Source organism: Zootermopsis nevadensis, unplaced genomic scaffold (assembly GCF_977971745.1).
Source record: "Zootermopsis nevadensis isolate Lab colony 2312 unplaced genomic scaffold, Znev_1.0 Znev_ptg000061l, whole genome shotgun sequence".
In the NCBI taxonomy this organism is placed as follows: Eukaryota; Metazoa; Arthropoda; class Insecta; order Blattodea; family Termopsidae; genus Zootermopsis; species Zootermopsis nevadensis.
This window is the reverse complement of record NW_028259192.1, coordinates 17275772-17294159: the sequence shown is the minus strand read 5'-3', so window position 1 is coordinate 17294159 and position 18388 is coordinate 17275772. Positions and strand designations below refer to the sequence as shown.

The window sequence follows — 18388 nt, the reverse complement described above, 5'->3', positions numbered from 1 at the left end:
ATTTGGGATTCTTATTGCTGTTAAAAATGATTATGTTTTCTGGGTTCTGTCGCCGTGTTGACTAGTAGGTAGACATTAAAGTTTAGGAGAAACATATTGCATCCATCTTCAGGGTTGAAGAAGCGTTCTTATCTACGAGTCTATGTGGTGTAAAAACCCAGATAATCATAATCAACATCATAATTTGTAAGAAGAATTAATGCATCCAGTGCTGGTACACACTAACCGGCCGGAAAGCGATTAAAATTAATTTAAATCTGTAATCGAATAAATGTGTATGGACCTAATTATAATGTAGTATTTCGAAACCCATCCTATGTAGTGAACCAAACAAGAGCTGTCAGCACTTTGCATTTCAGATATTTATCATCTTAAGAATACATTTTTTGTTTATTAAGAGAAGAATGGAAATGAAAGATGTAGGAAATTTTACGTGGCAGGAAAGATAAATATTTCCGGCTGCTTAACTACCAATAACATCAGTAGATTTGAATGTACAAAACTGATATTGAAAAACCCAAACAAATCTAAAGGCTTCCACGTTCCTGGATTCTGTGCTCTGTGTACTTACGACAGAAAATGGAACTACAAATCGTCGCACCAGGTCTAACGGAAAATCACAGAAGGATTGAACAAATCTTGAGAATGAAAATTATGGAGGCTAAAAAAATATTCACAGTACTGAGAACTTGGCTCATCTCCGTCCATAAGAAAGATTTATTCCCTACTTCCCGTTGCCGTGAATGTTTTTTGTTTCGCACCAGCAAAACGCCCCCTCCCCTACAATAAGCAGACCGCTGTTTCATGAAACAGCCAATCGTAAAACACAGAATTGCAAACATCAAGATGTTACTCCTATTTTGCAGTTTGTGGCTGTGTTCTTGTTTTCTTTTGGAATGTCTAGAAGCTTCTTTCTTGTATCTCGATTTCCTTTACAAGCGGCCAGGCCCTCTGCGTTCTTCAGAGTCGTCTATCATAGCGTAGAACTGTGTTCAGGTTCGTAGAAGATTAATTCTGCACCACTTTCTTTAAACAGCAACGATATATAGAAAACAAAGACGAATCATTTCTAACGACGTTACATAATGTCTATAAATTGTTTTAATATTACTTCTAGTTTCACAGAAATACATTTTCAGTTCCGGTGTAATAAAATGGAATTACCTTTAAGGTTAACTACAGAAAATAAAACGAATAATTTTAATTTTATTTGTCAAGGAATCGTTCTTTCGTCTGTCTGAGAAATATTACAAAGCTTCTCTTTTGTCACAGAGGGAACATTATGGAGTTATCTTTCGCTCCGTTCAGGCGATATTGAAGTTCTTTTTGGTTCTACATGAGGAATTAACTAATTTTCTTTTGTAGAATTGAATTTTCTTTACATATTCTAAGGAAAATAGATACTTTTAATTTTTATAAAGAAGTATACCTACAACATAGTATATTTTAATTTGTCTGTCACTCTGAGGGAGGAACATAGATTGCACGTGTTTGAGAATAAGGTGTTGAGGAGGATATTTGGGCCTAAATCATTTAAAGAAATAAATAAGATAAAGGTAATGCATACATCCGATTAAACATATTGTAAGATAACCCATATAACGAAATTACATTTAAAAGTTGAGTCAAAAGAGGAAGGTTCCAAAATAAAAGGAAAATGCTGCTATACTTCATCCCACTGAGATTTGAAGCAACTTCTCGTATACACATCGCTGTTGTGATGTTTCAGTGCCTAGCGACGCGGCATAACTTTATCAAACGACCCCATCGAGTGGGAAGGTACAGTTTCCTTTTATGGAGAAGCTACTAATAAAGCCAGCCTGTGGAACTCTGTAGTTGTTTATACCCAGAGAGTGGACAAGGTCCACAGAAAATTAACCTATAAATATTGTTATAAACAAAAGTGTTCCATTTTAAGAAAACGATTTAAAAATATATTAATGTTACAGGAAATGTCTAGCCTGGGAATTACAAATCGGATGAATTGCCCGATATTAATTCCTACCGTTAGCGGGACTAATAATACCATAAAGATGCCAACGGCGTTTGAGATGTTAGTATGTGAACAGAATCTATTAAGCTTACTCAAACTTTTGCTTGCTATTACCAGCATCAATGTTACACATCATTATTCCAATCACTTGATGCAAGCAGGGAATATTAGCATCGTAGCACGAAGCATTTCTAATCAAAATGCAGTAAAGTAAAATTACTTTCATTAAGTAATTAACAATGCGATAGTAGAACCCGAGTATTTAAACAGAACGTACAGATTCTAGTGGACGTTAAAATTTAACAAGCACTTGTAAATGTCAACAAAAAATTTAATAGAACTACGCATGGGAACAATAAAAATGTTATGTGTAAAACAGTGCAAATTCGCCTGCATTAGACTGTCCCGTATGACAGCAAAGGATGTACGCTTGTAACAAAGACGTCGGCACGAATTATGTTTCGTAAAATAAATGTTCCCGTCCGTGGACAAAAACCCTCTCATTATTTTGTCACTGCGAAGCTGTAATCTGTCTTGTGTCCGGATAGTTTGGCGACGGTAGAAATATACAAAAAAAATGACCGAAAGTTTGTTTTTCCTCTTAAATTAATTTACTTCAAGTCATACAGAAATAAGTTACAGGCAGACAAAAGCTGAAAATAAATCTATTCGCTTACTGCGCCTGTAAGAATTCTCTTAGGATGATTACTGGCTCACGGCAAGGAAGACAGGAAGACGTAGGATTCTAAAACTTACAGTTTATCCCGTTGAATCCCAATATCGCCTAAATAATATTTAAGAATTCAGAAACAACCACAAAGGAAACACAACGCGTTTCCATGACACATCAATTAGTTAATGCTGTTTAAGGTAGCAATGGCTATTTATTCTGATAATAATAAAGAACCCATAAACACACTCTGTGGGAAAAAGACACACTGTAATTGAGTGTTAAAGCACGTGGTAAATATTGTTAGAATTGGGCTTTAAAGGGTTAATCTCTTTTCCAATTGGCGTATTTTGGAAATATAAGTTAAACATGTATTTAGGATTATCACCAGCATGCAAGTTTTATTGTCTGATATAGTCCATCAATATGTAATAAGTTTAGATTGATTATTAAGTTATCTAATGGCGACATTTCTGATCAATTCTAGACGGTTCTAAAGATGGAATTCAGAACTTTGTTTATGGTTTAGTATTCCGTAAGAGGAAACAACATTTTGGAAACTGGGTCTGTTTCCGCTCTCCAGTTCAAAGATGGGCAGTGCCTACGACCCACAGAAAACATTAGCCTCAATCACTAACCATTCTTTAACTTGAGGATACTGACTGGGTTCACCTGGTTCAGAATACGATGTAATGGCGACTTCTTTGTGCACATGGAAATGAAACTGTGGGTTGCATAAATAACAGGGAATTTCCTACCTACTTGAGTCACTGCTATTTTCTCAAGAACTCCATTCCCTGGAGTTATTTGGTTAAGATAAAATTCTCATCGGGATCACAACAATTGCAGTTCCAAAATTCATTAATAGGCAGAAATAATATCAAGTAAGATTTGAGGTGAATATTGATGTCTTCTGAGTCATCGCCCTGATGATGGAGGCAGCAAGGACCTCTAAAATGTCGGCTAACTTCTACACGGCGCAACAACCCAGAAAAACTGCGGTCACCATGGATCCCTGAAATCTCTTCTCTCTTGGTTTTAATATGTTCTGCCATCCTAGAACATTTTTATTTGTCGAACTTGAGAAATGTCTTTCAAACTAATCACCTCTTTTCGTTCCTACTTCTCTCTTGCTTCTATCTTCACGCGTTTTTACTGTTCTTTTTTTTACCTGCCTTACACACAAAGATTTTTCCTCGTGTGGACCAAAAGTCTTAAAAGCAAACCACCCAACGACATTGGTTCCTTTTTATCTCTTATTTATCTTGTTCTGTTTTGGTTCCTTGGATTCTTTCTTTCAGGAACAAATCAGTGGTGACGTCTGCTCCATTTAAGTCATTAACTCCACGTACTTTTCCACTTCTTCTATTTCCTCTTCCTTTCTTGCGACAGATGATTTGGAAATGCTCAATACTGTGGAAAATCGCTGTGGTAAAATTCTAACATCCTTCCCGATATCATTACTATTATTGAATTAAGATAGATAAGAAAACATTTTGTTGAAATGAAACTCCTAATTCACCAATTTCTCTACTTGTAAGGATTTGAATACTAGCGATTAAAGGTGTAGTCAACTTCAGCAACGAAGAATACACAAATTTTCGTAAGTTTTTGTTATTTTAGCACGACTATTTTTACGGATATCAACTTGCGTGTTTTTGTCTTATCTACGTTTTATTACCTTCTATCACATCAGGACAAAATGGTGTACTACAATTCACATTTTTGAAATGCAGTCACATCTTATTCGGTTAATGAAGCATAGTTACGGTGCCATCAAAACAATTTCTAATAATTTTCAAAACGCGGAACGGGACGCAAAATATCCATTACCTGATTCTTGGGATATATACCACGTTTCTTCCATTACATTGGCAGATAGGGAAACAGGGAAGAATATTAGTCTGTATAGTCTGCAGGCGAAGGTTCAGAACCAAGTCTTTCCGAATACAAAGCAACAGTGTTAACCAATTAGCCGTGACGTTTTGTCTCGATTAAGTCACATTCCGACAAGATATTTTGGCCTAAAATATGATACGAGGTGCGATCGGAAAGTTTCAAGACTGCGTCAATAGAGGGCGAACCGGATGTAGTACGAGCTTCTGCCGCTAGGGGGTGCGGCCTACATTCATAGTGAATCAGTGTGCCAGCCGGCATAATCGAATTAGCATTTGTTTCTTAGTTACGGGCGTTTTGGTAGTGCATTACACCGACCCTCCTGCGATTTCGGAATGGCGTGTGCATCAAATTTTGCCAAAGACTCGCCAAAACGGCTACGGAAACCTATGAAATGCTAAAGCAAGCATTTGGGGAGTCCGCAATGGGTCGTGCACAAACTTTTGTGTGGCATTCACGTTTTAAAAATGGCCGAACCTCTGTCGATGATGACGAGCGTTCTGGACGACCATCTTCGAGCACAACGCCCGAAAATGTTACGAAGATTCGGCAGGCCATTCACGAAGATCGACCTCGTACCATCAACGACTTGTGCGACATTGTTGGGATAGGCTATGGGACCTGTCAGCTGATTCTAAAGGAAGAACTCCACATGACGCATCGCAGCCAAGTTTGTGCCAAGGCTCCTGTCTGAGGACCAGAAGCAGAATCGACTTCTCGTTTGTCAGGAGCTCAAAGATCTTGCCGGATTTAGCTCCGTGTGACTTCTTCCTCTTCCCAAAGATGAAAATTCAGCTAAAGGGAAGGAGATTTGAGACGATAGAAGAGATTCAGGCAGAATCGCAGATGGTGCTTGACAGGTTGACAAAGAAAGATTTCCAGGGATGTTTCCAGGCTTGGCAGCGGCGCTGGGATCGTTGTGTTCACTCCCAGGGGAACTAATTCGAGGGTGGTGGATGAATTTAATACCTGAGATAAGTGTACGGGTTTTTATACGCGCAGTCTTGAAACTTTCCGATCGTACATCGTATTTCAGGTCCTCGCAGCTTCGACTTTGTTGTTACGCAACGTCTTATCTGAGAAATTTAATTCTAACTTTAACCTCGCAAATTACTTTCAAGTTAAATATCTCTGTTACACCTGACTATTCGGAGCTTTCAACGCAATTTCTTGGTTGTTTTAAAATTACTGGAAATAGAGTAGTCTGAAACGCTGTGTAAAGAATATGCATTACAGTAAAGATTCTTTAGTTTTTCTTATTTTAAAATGTTCTAGAGACACGCGCGTGTGTGAGACATTGTGAATACTGCTCAGAGTAAGAAGTTCATGAGAGATCCATAGAATAACTAAAACTAAATTCAAAAGTGCCAACGTTTTCAATGTCTGATGTTGTCTTTGAAGATTCCTCTGCCCCGGTACAAATAATACAGCAGTCACTTTTAAAAGACTTTTCTTTGAAGCGAAAAATAAACAAATTGATCTCACTCTATTGAGAACATAAAGTCAGCAGCATTCATGTGGTGGCCCACCGGTGGCCAATTAGAAGAGGAGACCTGATTCTTATGGAAGATTCTACAGGGTATAAAAGAAAGGAGACAAACAATTTGAAGAGATGGAAAATAAACTTTGTTGAGATGTTGTGTTGGTAAGAGGAAACTACATAATTGTTGCGAGACGGATGGCGGTGTTGGTTAGAAAGACAACACATTCGCATTGGTTGTGGTAAAAATGAAAGCAAAGGGAAGACAATAATGAATATAAGACGAGTTGGGGCTGCAGCAGAGGGTGGGAGGAAGGACAATGAAGGGCTCATCAGAGGGAGATGAGCAGAATGTTTATCGATATTCTGCCTGAGGGCAAATTGCTGCAGGACGATCTTAGACTAAGACAGGACAGTGCATAGAATGTGCAATACAGAATCATAACATGGACAGTGGTCTCATGGACTGAAAGGCTATGTAATCTTGTAGGCGTTTACCTATGTTTTGGTGTGGCATACTGCCCCCGTAATCAGCACACGTTAAAGGATTATTACTATAATCGTCATTGTTATTATTGCCACATCATCATTAAGACAAAGTCCTTCAGCTAGGTTCTTCATTGCTGCAAAATATATATGCAACCTTTGCAAAAAGAAAAATCCTCTCATTTAGGATAGTTTTAGATAGAAGAAAGTTGCAATGCACGAGCACTTAGTTTAGTTTAATTTTCTCACTTCAATTTTATTGCTTTCTGTTCTTTGTATTTGTTTTCTTGTGCTGACTTTATAAACTGTCTCCTGTAGCGCGTTGAAATATAAACTTCAATCGATTGAACTGTTGTCTTCATATCTATTTATGGCTTACGGCGATGTCAGCAGCTCAGCAGATTAATAAAAATCGTTGTTGAGGATTAACTACGAATTCTGCGTAAATGCAACGTGATAGATAATTTTCTCTTTATGAGCTCGTCCAGTGTTGGTATGATTCCAAACTCCTTCGCTTCATTTCGTTATCGACAGCTCCTCTCCCCTGTAATCTAGCTTGGAAAGCAAATTAGGCTTGGGGCCAGCAGATCCTGGTCCTTTCCCATTAACACAACGTCTTATTCTCGAGGTCCGGTGGGCTCCGCCCCTTCGCACTCCACATCTCTTTTCTGCGAACTAATCGCTCCTTCTAATCCCAATAACCTCTCACTACTGTAATGGGGAAACATGACGGGCATCCCCGAGTTGTACCCCTTCCTCCTGGAAGCGGTTTATGTTTCTTCCGGTTCTCAGTGCGAGTCCCCTTTTCTTTCGTCCCATTCTTCTCTCTCCCAGTGCTGATTTCTCTCATTGCAAGTTGCGTCTGTTGTCGGACCGCTTCCTCTTTCTATCATGCAGTTCACAAAGAGTAACGTCAGATAAGGAACAAGTGCCTTCCTTCTAGCAATGGGTTTCTCTTTTGTGACGACAGATAAAAGGAGGAGAAACCCACGTTTTCAATTTCTTTCCTATTAAACCAGACGGACAGGATCAAGCTGAAGTATGGCACCGTGGATTTGTATCTGCCCTCCGTAAGACAAAAATGTCATTCCGTTGTCTTCTTCAGAGAGATTTCGAATGGAACATAACCAGCAATTATTTTTATGCATTCCAGGCGAAACAACTGCTTATTACAATCTTCGAAAGACTTATACCAAATAAGCAGAATTATGGTAACTATCGCTGCAAGACCTAACTTTCGAGATAACGGAAGTGATAAAAGTCATTCTCGAGAAGCGATAGCCTCTCCGCTGCTCAAAACATTTTGGAACCGAACGTGTTATTACAATATTCACAACTCGTTGCCGTGTTATTTTCTTACAAATATAATGTATCTCCCTGAAATACTATCCTCTGAAATTTGTGCAAATTTGTAGTCAGAGTACGTAAGTAACTCCTCGGAGCCGAGTTATCTTTGACAAGCTAATTGTTGATCAATTAGTGAATAACACCGCCGTAAGGTTTATTAAAATGTTCACGATCTGCCACAAGTTCATATTCTGACGCACTTGAATCGAGTCCACATTTTACTCAACCTTTTCCTTGGTCCGTACGTCAAATGATTCCCGAAATAGTCATATCCAGGTCACATCCAAGACCTTTTTAACTCCGCCAGCTGTCACCAAATTACATGACTCAAGTTCAAAGAAAAATCGTGCAAAGTTGCAACTGGAGCAGCGGAGCCCAGGCGAGTGAAGACAACTCAGATCTCGCAGCGTAGCAAAGCTAAAACCGTTGTGCTGTTGACAGCCAGGGGAACGAAGTACTTCCGTGGTCTTAAAGCACGGCTACTCTCAACAGGTGGGCGGAAGTATCCTTCGGTGCTAGAAACAGGGCCTTACACGCATAAACCTCACAGCATCAAAAAAGAAGCTACTGAAAATACAGAAAAGAAATACCAAAAAAAGTGAGCGTAATATAAACGGTAATTTGTTTATTTAAAAATGTGGCAAATTTCAAGTACGTGGTGAGTGATGACCACAGTAAGACTTATCTGTATCCTCTACTTTCTGTCTTCTCTCATTATTCTTTCATTCTTTAACTTTATCTTACATTTCCTTTCAGTATCCATCTGTCTTTTCTCCAGTTCCTTTTCACAGTCCTTTTCCTCATTTTCTTCTTACTTATTTCATTTCTTTACTTACTTTCTTCTTCGTTTTTGTAGTGCAACATTTTCACTGCTATGATATTCTTAGTTCTTTTACAAAGTGATGCAAAAGATAAAGAATAGTTTGGGAACATATGCGTGTATAAGCAGAACAAAACTGTGCATTACTTTATTGCAGAATAGTCCCAAAGTTTATGCTTCTAGTAATGGTTGGTATCATTTTTTAGGCTGTAATTATCATAGAAAAAGTTTGGGTACGCTGTTTTTTTATCGGATGTTGTAAAACCATACAATTTCGCGAGAACGGAATGACAAGCTAGGATTGTTCGCTTAACGATACTCCTTCTTTTATGGCATCCGCAGAATAATTTGAGTTTAATGGAAACTGCACAGACAGAAACAGACCATCGCAAAGAAAGGCCTCTCTGAACTTTGTTTGGATTGGAAGGGGGATTTCGTTGTGCTTGTAGTCAGCCTGTCCATCTGTCTGTCTCGTTTCTCTCAAATGGTACTGAAATGATGAGAGTAGAACTGGGATAGCACATCCACAAGAATGTATGGCATCTGAAGCCCGCACTTAATTGGCGGACCAAGTGGGGACATTCAAGAATGCGGGCAGCAAGAAACGGACAAGTAACGTTGGCGGTTCACGTCACATGTCGGTATCATTCGCAATCCCCATTGGACTTGCGGGCAATTGCAGTATTGGGTTTATTGGTGAGGGAGTCAAAAACAACGAAGAATATTACATAATGATATTAAGTTCTTCGGAGGTTAAATATGTGAAATGACAGACGTTAATTCACGAATTTCTCGTTATTTGGCAGAATCGCCCTGATGACGGAGGCAATATGACCTCTGAAAAGTTGGTTAACATCGACCAGACTACACAGCGCAACAACCCAGAAGACAGAAATCTTCATACTCATCGCCCTGATGACGGAGGCAGTATGACCTCTGAAAAGTTGATTAACATCGACCAGACTACACAGCGCAACAACCCAGAAGACAGAAATCTTCATACTCACCGCCCTGATGACGGAGGCAGTATGACCTCTGAAAAGTTGGTTAACATCGACCAGACTACACAGCGCAACAACCCAGAAGACAGAAATCTTCATACTCACCGCCCTGATGACGGAGGCAGTATGACCTCTGAAAAGTTGGTTAACATCGACCAGACTACACAGCGCAACAACCCAGAAGACAGAAATCTTCATACTCATCGCCCTGATGACGGAGGCAGTATGACTTCTGAAACGTTGGCTAACATCGACCAGACTACACAGCGGAACAACCCAGAAGACAGAAATCTTCAATAAATTAAGTAGTTGAGGAAATGTGAGATATTTTAGAACTACTTTTCGTTTGAGAATTCTGGGGAAAAGATCAAAGTTCTGAGGACGCCACTGTCAAGTAAACCTCTCTACACGTATTCTGGGAGATTTGCCCTAGACGTCTCAGATACAAAAAAATTTAAGAAGCAATTCTATGCATTAAGACAGAGATCTTATTTAAAAGGTTAAAAGCTCTTAAGGTATAATATACTAAGATTAGAGGGGGAAATAATACGGCGGAGTGATATTTGAGACTCGGGTAGAAGAAAACACCTTATAATAAAAATAACCGTTGGGAGGGCCTGTGTGACCTCGTCTCACAGAGAAAGGAAAATGCTAGAAAGAGCAATATCACTGAAAGGTGTGAATTATTGCTTGAGCGTTGTTATTACTTCAGCTTCCAGACGTCTCTGCTTGTCTGTCCGCTTCGTAATTGAATTCTAGCTCCACAGGAAAGATGGCCAAGCCAAAAAAGCTGCTTAATCTGTAAGCAACGCATCTTGATTTTTAATAAACCAAGTTACTTATGTAGTTGAAAGATGAGTTGAGAGGAATAGTTTATCCGGCATCGTATAACCCGGGTCGTGTATCAGACTGCATTAGCATCGTGGCTACGGTAACTTTTAAGATAGTCGGAACCTCTTGCATGCATGTCTACTGCGTTATCACAACCCGAAACTGTACAGTTGGAAAACGAAAGAGACGCTGCCAAGAGCCATGCGTTCACTTACTGAAGAGGAACTTTGAAGACTGCACAGCGTCGAATAGATTTATGTGAAAGGATTAACTTCAGACCTGTGATTACTTAATGACGCTGTCAATAGCTAAATCTATATAGCGTCGAGTTATGGATGTTTAATGAACAATAAACTCTGAAGGATATGCAAAGAAGCGATAGTATTCTAATTTCATGTACTATTCTGGCATTTGATGGAAGGGACTGGCAAAACCAAGAAACAGTCTCGGTCAGAACATATGATCTTCGGGCCGAGATCTAAACCGAGGACCTTTTTAATACGAAGCAGGAGTATTAACAGTCAAACGTTACGTTAGGTGTTACATAATTCGTTATAGAATTCAGTCTGATGAGCTGATTCTCACTTAGGTAGCCCTAATGAAAGTTATAAAACATGGAATAGAAACCTACGCAATGATCAAGAAATATTGTAGATAGTGAACGACAAAGAAAATTAATAAATTAAAACGCTGAAAAGGCTACGAACAGGAAACTGAACCTTTTGAAGCCAAAGCTTGTTTGAACAATATTTAAACACTTCGTCCCTACCGCAAAACACACAACACGTCCCCAAAGTGGTTAACGCTGTTTAAGAATATAACAACTGTTAATTCTGGGAATCATCTAAAAGGAGCAAACTCTGTGGGAAAAATGCAGTTTCTGATCATTAAAGCAAGTGATGCATTATCTTAACAGCAGGCTTCAAAGAATTAATGCTGTCATTCTTAATTTTCGTAGTTATGTAAATTAAAAAAGAAATAGTTCAGTACCAATTTCTCGAAAAGCAGTAACCCAGTAGTCGGAATTTATTAGAATGCAAAAATACTCGCACAATATTCTACATTCTTTACTGTTTTATTATAAATTCAGCGTGCGGCGCTACGTCAGAAAACCTAAGTATGAAGACACAAAGGAAGAAGGCATGACAGAAGGAGAATGAACGTTGTCAAGAGTACACTTCTGACGTCATATCAAATGCGAGAAGACGGAACGGATGAAGAAAATGCACAAAAACGAAAAAAAAAAATGGAAAAAAAAAATAATAGTAACATGCAAGAAAAGAGAGGGAATAACTAAGACGAAACGAGGTTGAAAAATTCATCACAAAAGGGAATTGGAGTAAGGTAGATTGAAGGTAACATTACAAATACTTATGCAGAAACTAGGCGGAAAGCCGGAATAACAGAATATGTTAAGCTCGTAGGAAATCAGACAACAGCAGCAGCAGGTCTAGAAACAGACGGATGGAACTACAAGAGTGATACAGAATCGGTTAAATTTCTTATCTCAAGTTTCCATTAGTCTACGTCGCATTTCATATTCATGGTCTCGTCTGCCTCTCTCTCTCTCTCTAGACGCTTTGTTATCCCACACTGTATATTGCCTACCTTCAGTTAAACTAACGGAAGGAATGAGCCGGTTTAATATACATTTTTAATTGGTTCTTGGAAAATTAAATGAGATGAATTCTTAAGCCTAGCGGTTAAAACGTTATGAATTAACACTGAAGTCACAAGAAATGCAGTTAAATATAACGGTAATGGATACTTACATAACGCAACAAGAACGTAATTACGGAGAAGTTTTATGGGAAAATCTGCGTGAAATTATATTATGAAATGCAGGGATACAATATTCAGGTTTCGAAGGTCTTTTAGTAGGTATTCTAGAATCTAAAAATAAATAGAAGTTTATGGCGTACTTACATTGTGTCTTGTCGCATCAGCACTGATTATTAGTCTGTAAAAAAAATGAAGACGAAGACATAAATTAAAATTAGAAAACTATACCGAAAAAAAAAGTTATTAAAATATGATTGAAGTAATGGAACTCCCTAAGAAAGAACGATTATCTTAAGCAGTTATAGCTGTTGAAGTATTCAAGAATTCTCTAATGGTCCTGCTTTTTCATCAAGGTGTTTACAAAATCCTGATATCTACAGTTCAAACCTATTTATCCTCGAACCTAAATCTTCAAGTTTTAAGAGATGCATCTTGTTGTGTGTTGAACGTTAGGTTGACAGTCCGTCTAGACAAGAATTCTCGATTATAGTTTCGATGCGTAACTACAGCTTTCTGCTGGTAATTACATCTACATAGCAAACTCTATTGAAACAGGTAACGCTGCTTAAGACGCAGTCTATTACGAGTGAAGTCAGTAACAGACTATATTTATACAAATTAGCAGTAAAGTCTATAATTTGAAACAATTAAAAGAGAACTACATGAAGATTACCATTTAAAGTCAAAATATGTAGTGGATTATTAACAAACACTGAAACTGTAAACAAAAATTGTGTGATCGACCTGTCAACGTAACATTATTCACTTCTATAGGAGTCATTTTACTAACAACAAAGAACAAAAATTCTGTTTTCTTTTTGCAATCCGTGTTGAAGTCCGTCCAGGCTACTCGAGCTCACGAACTTCCGTCTATTGAACCAACGGTGTCACGTGCCTCAGCCCAAACAGCGCGATCAACAAGAGCTTTGAGCCCAAGGGCTTATCTGCAGTGTCGGTAGAGCAGCTGTCTGTACACACCGGCAACTGTCTCCCCGCGTCTGAGGAACGAACACCAGTAGACAGGACATAACATTAGGGCTATATCCTTACCACAAAATGTGAGGATGTCGAATGGATTCATCTGACTCATACATGGGCCGGGAGCAGATTCCTGCAACCACGGTAACCAAACTTCGTGTTTCATAGCGGAGCGACTATCAGCTTTTATAATAAGCTCGTCTCATGGAGGTAATTATGAAGTTGTTATACTGCATGTTTTGTGTAGTGTAATTCTGTACGTACAATCTGCAATGATGCAGGCCTATCGTACTTTCTACTTCACATGCAGATCGTGCATTTACGTGTCTGTCACGTCGTATCTGATGTTCTATTAACCACGAACTATAAAAGTTGCCATTTCATGTGTTGTATATTAAAATATACATTTTATCGTCGACTAAATAAACTACTAGATTCTATCATGGTACTCACAGAACATCCAAGCCATGTCTTAAGCTTAATTTGACATACAATAAACCTACAACACGATCAGTGTACCATGTAACACGTTACGCTTAATTTGTCATATAACGTCGTGCGTTCATGCAGTCTTGAACACTTCGAGAACATTTCACTAGAAAGGTCTTTACTTGCGGCGAATCAGGTATGTCGTTCCTATGTTGAAAGGAAAATACCACAGTCCTCATACCGAATAAAGATGGCTGTCTTCTGGCTTGTTACGCCGTATAGTCTGGTAGTTGTTTACTGACATTTCAGAGGTCCTTCCTACCTCCATCATCAGGGTCATAGATGGAGGGACCCAGCACCTCTGAAACGTCAGTAAACTTCTACCAGACTGTACGGCGTAACAAGTAAGAAGACAACCAAATTCATACTCGCCGCCTTGAGAACCTCAAATCTCACTTCATACTAATTTTTTCTTTCATATATCAGAATGGACAAAGTGCAAGTTCAGCCTTCAAATCTGTGATCATCTGAAGTCAATTTGAAAGTTTAAATAATCGCACGTCTACTATGATTTAAAGTTTGTCTCCAATATATAATTAAACACGAAATTCTTTATAGGGCTCTTCTAAGCTCGCTAATTGGGCATCATTATAATCTAAACAAAATCAAGGCGATCATAAATTAAATACGTATTCACTTCTCTTCAGGACAGAAGTGAAATGGAATCCAAAATAAGAAAAACAGACGCTCCTTTGCGTTCAGTAATCCTCACAGAATTTTCATTAATCACAAAATACCTCTCTCTCTCTCTTTGAATATGACAAAGGTAGAGGGCGTTGAAACTGACCAATCCTTCAGGATTCTACTCCTGCTTTTAGCAATATATACCCTCTATCTATGTCCCAGATTTAACTTAATGTATCTCGTACCGACCTAAACATCTCGGTTTTGAGCTTATTAAAACATTTCCTCAGGGACCGAAGAACCTAGCATGGTTCGCACTGGTGTAATTACTTATTCATGTCTCTCATCTCGCAGAAAGCAATTAAGGAAACAGAAGATAGGCAGGAGAAAGATGCGTAGGATGAGAGGGAAGAGAAACAGGTATATAAAGGCTTTCATTTCGACTTCGGGAGAAAGGTAGAAACTTTAATAGACCATGAAACTGTCTGATGATGCAGTATTATGAGGCTCTCTACAATACTACGAACCTGATTCATGGAAGTTATTCTTTGAGCGTATGGGTGTATAGTTCAACAGATGGAATGGACTCTTCTATTGAAAGTCACTGAGATACAACTGGCTATGGCCTTGAAAATATTAAATTCTCAATTGTAAAAACACTTTTATCAAGTATTTAAGACGGGAAGTGTATCGGGAAAATGATAAAATTTACACGATCAGAAAGTTCATATTATGATACACAGAACCGTTTATTGAAATTCCTCATTACGATCCTACATACACCGCTGAAAGTTGTTTGAAAATTCAATGTGTTGCAACCAAATACAGAACTCGTAATTGTTTAAAATTATTTATTCAGTTCCTACGGGATAAATTAAGATTGTCGCCATCTTTGTTTGTGTATTCGCGAACAATACAACGCAGATTTGCAAAAATCATTATGTATATCGTATCGATAGTGAAGCTGAGTCTACTAAAAGCACATTAATCGATCATTCAAGATCGGCTAAAGTTCCCAGGGAGGAGATTATAATTCTAACTGAAATCTGGGCCTTAATCACTCACTCTGAAAGTCATGATTCGTTATAACACGTTACGATATTTATGACGGCGATAACATTTCAATCCCTGAAAGATGCCATACCCAAACAGAAAGCCTGGTCAAAACTCAGATCACAATTCTGGCAAGGAAATTATTTGTAGCGATTAGTGAAACGCTAGATATAAACGAGCGGAACTGTGGTAATTTCATACGTCGAGCCAGGATAATATTAAAATTAGGGCGAATTGATGAAAATATGAAATTAATTTTTGTTTCAGTCGGTGTATATCACTGTTTGTGTGTGTGTGAATTGACGATATAAATTTCAATCCTGAAATGACACAACTGAATGGAAACCAAATAGGAACATAACAGTGTAATACTGGGCACAGTTTAACTGTGATTAACACGAAATACAAAAGGTTTTAAAAACACCTTATGCTTCATAAAGCAGAAAATACAAACTAAATTATTAAATGGGACACAATAATAACTGCAGTGGTGATAATGCTAGTGCCTGGATTAAAAGCTAAAATATATATCCTTACTTGAAATGAAAACGTGTCTATATTTCGGTTTCAGAGTCTATATTATTAAAACTAGACTGAAAATCTAGTTATTAAATTAACCAAGCTAACTACATTTATTTAATGTATTTGTGTAATATACGGACAGATCATCACATAGGATTAGATGGGTTGATCACGTTGCACGCATTCAAGAGGAGAACAACTATATAAAGTATGATTTGAGGTTTTCACAGCGGTGAGTATGAAGATTTCTGTCTTCTGGGTTGTTGCGCCCTGATGAGGGAGGCAGTATGACCTATAAAGCGTTGGTAAACATCTACCATACTACACAGCGCAGCAACCCAGAAGACAGAAATCTTCAACTACATAAAGAATGAAATTAATAAACAAGAGATTAGATTTTCGAGTAATATACAAAGGGACCTTGAAGAAATTGGGTGGACAGATGTGGACTAGACGAACCTGGTTTGCGGAATCTTGTGACCACGATACTGAACCTTCAGGACCTATTAGTTGAAAGACTATTTGCTTTTTCTCTCAGAGTCAATGCATATAATGAAGATGATGATGGAGGCTCAGTGTCGATACTCTACGGTACAAAATTCTACTTATCACGTGTGTGATAAATCATTTGCAAAGTCTTCTTTCAAACAAAACTTTTTTCATAAAGTTGTTTATAAAATCTAAATTATGTAAGAAATATTTCATACAAATTTCGGTAATGTGAACATTTATATGTAGTTATTACTGGTTCAGTACACGGTGTAAAATTGAATATAGGAATGGAAGTGGAGTTGATTTTTATAAATTGAGAAAATAAGGAATAAAACATGTATTTGATCAACGTTATTCGTGCCAGCTACTGCCATACTGCAGCAAAAACTCAGCAGCTTCAGGTCCCTTGGCCCTACACTTTCAGGACGAGCAACCTTTTGGCAGTCTTTCCGTGTCAGTGCATCAGAAATGGAAGTCGGAAACACATTTTCACACACACACATATTCAGGATGAGGAGATTTGAAACTTCGAGAAGTGAAGAAATTGTGGAAAGCTCGATCGATATATCGACTTTGGATTCGTTCCTTCTCATTTAAAATAAGTGAAATTCTCCCAGGATGACGCGAGTTCAGTTCCTCACGGTAATGTGAGTTAGGGCACATTCAATCCAACTGGAAAGAAGCAGGGCATAACAGCTTACGTTTGCCTCACAGATATCCGAAATACCAACACATTTTCTACACTGTACGTATAGTGCTTTTATTATTAATGAGAAACACTCATTCCTGGGCACGAAGGAGTTTTCATAAAAAATGAACTGGAGGCTATTTTATGCACTAAACGTTCTCTCGTTTCTGTCGTTCTGTTCAGAAGGAGACCTTTCAGCATATTGGAAGCCAGTCTCTTGAAATTGGTATTCGTATTCATAAATAACAGGTTACGCGGCTCACTAGTGCCCAGTTAAAGTACCGACCGAAGAGTGGGGGTTAAATCTTTGTTACTTTCTCTCAGCCCCTGTGATGGTAATGACCACACAACTCACATCCTTTCCTGTCTATGTCCTCTTACTAGGGGTCCGCAGTGGCCCTGCGGTCTGAGGCGTGGGCCTTGTGCCGCTTAGTCGCTGGGACCGTGGGTTAGAATCCCTCTCAAGCCATGGATGTTTGTCAGCGTTTTTCTGTGTTGTGCTGTCCTGTGTACAGGTAGAGGCCTTGCGACGGGCCGATCCCTCGTCCAAGGAGTCCTACCGAATGTCTACAGATCAAAACCAACGAAAAGTTGGGACCCGCAGTGCTCAGGCACTTGAAGAACGGGTCGTTCCCAGTATCCAGTCCTCTTACTAATTCTGTGCTGAGCAACATAATTCCCGCAGGAACAGTCAGACGTCCTTCGAGTCAAACCGAACCCACCCTCAACGCGTAGCCCCCTTTTACGGTTGCATTCTCTAGAAAATTCACTATACCAGTTCATTAACAATATAAAATGAACTTTTGTCTCCGTGAAGCGTCGTGAAAGAAGTTTAAGCAGACGGAATGGGAAGAGAGGCGTCTAGCGTGGGGTTGCTGAACAATAAACTAGCTAGGACAGCAGAACAAGACGATGGTTTTTGGTATGTGTATAATAGGATATTAAAAGAACTAAAAGTTGGAGTGGCTTGCATCATGTCTTGTTCACTCATTTCCATGAACTTTTACTTTGCTAGAGATAAGAAGATGATTAGCTGCTCTCTTCCATTCTACCTCTAGCCCGTTGGGAGACATGCGAAGAAGCCTCTTACTATAGGAACAGCTTCGCACTCTTTTAATAGACTCTTGAGATAATTTTCAGAAGTTCTTAACTTTTTTTAACTTTTTAGTTTCTTGTGGAGTTTCATAGTTCTGTAGTTAACAGTTAATTGTCTTTGTGGGGAAAAAATTATGATAA

General features: G+C 38.6%; 1 protein-coding gene across 9 annotated transcripts in view; it reads right to left on the bottom strand.

Annotated features, from left to right (window-relative positions):
- Positions 1-18388, bottom strand: part of LOC110830662 (lachesin) — a 555442-nt gene that overhangs the window by 322005 nt on the left and 215049 nt on the right. For all 9 annotated transcript variants that reach the window (XM_087340972.1, XM_087340974.1, XM_087340973.1 and 6 more), the window contains one exon: positions 12451-12484. The gene's annotated coding sequence lies outside the window, so the exon portion shown is untranslated. The remainder of the gene's footprint in view (positions 1-12450; positions 12485-18388) is intronic.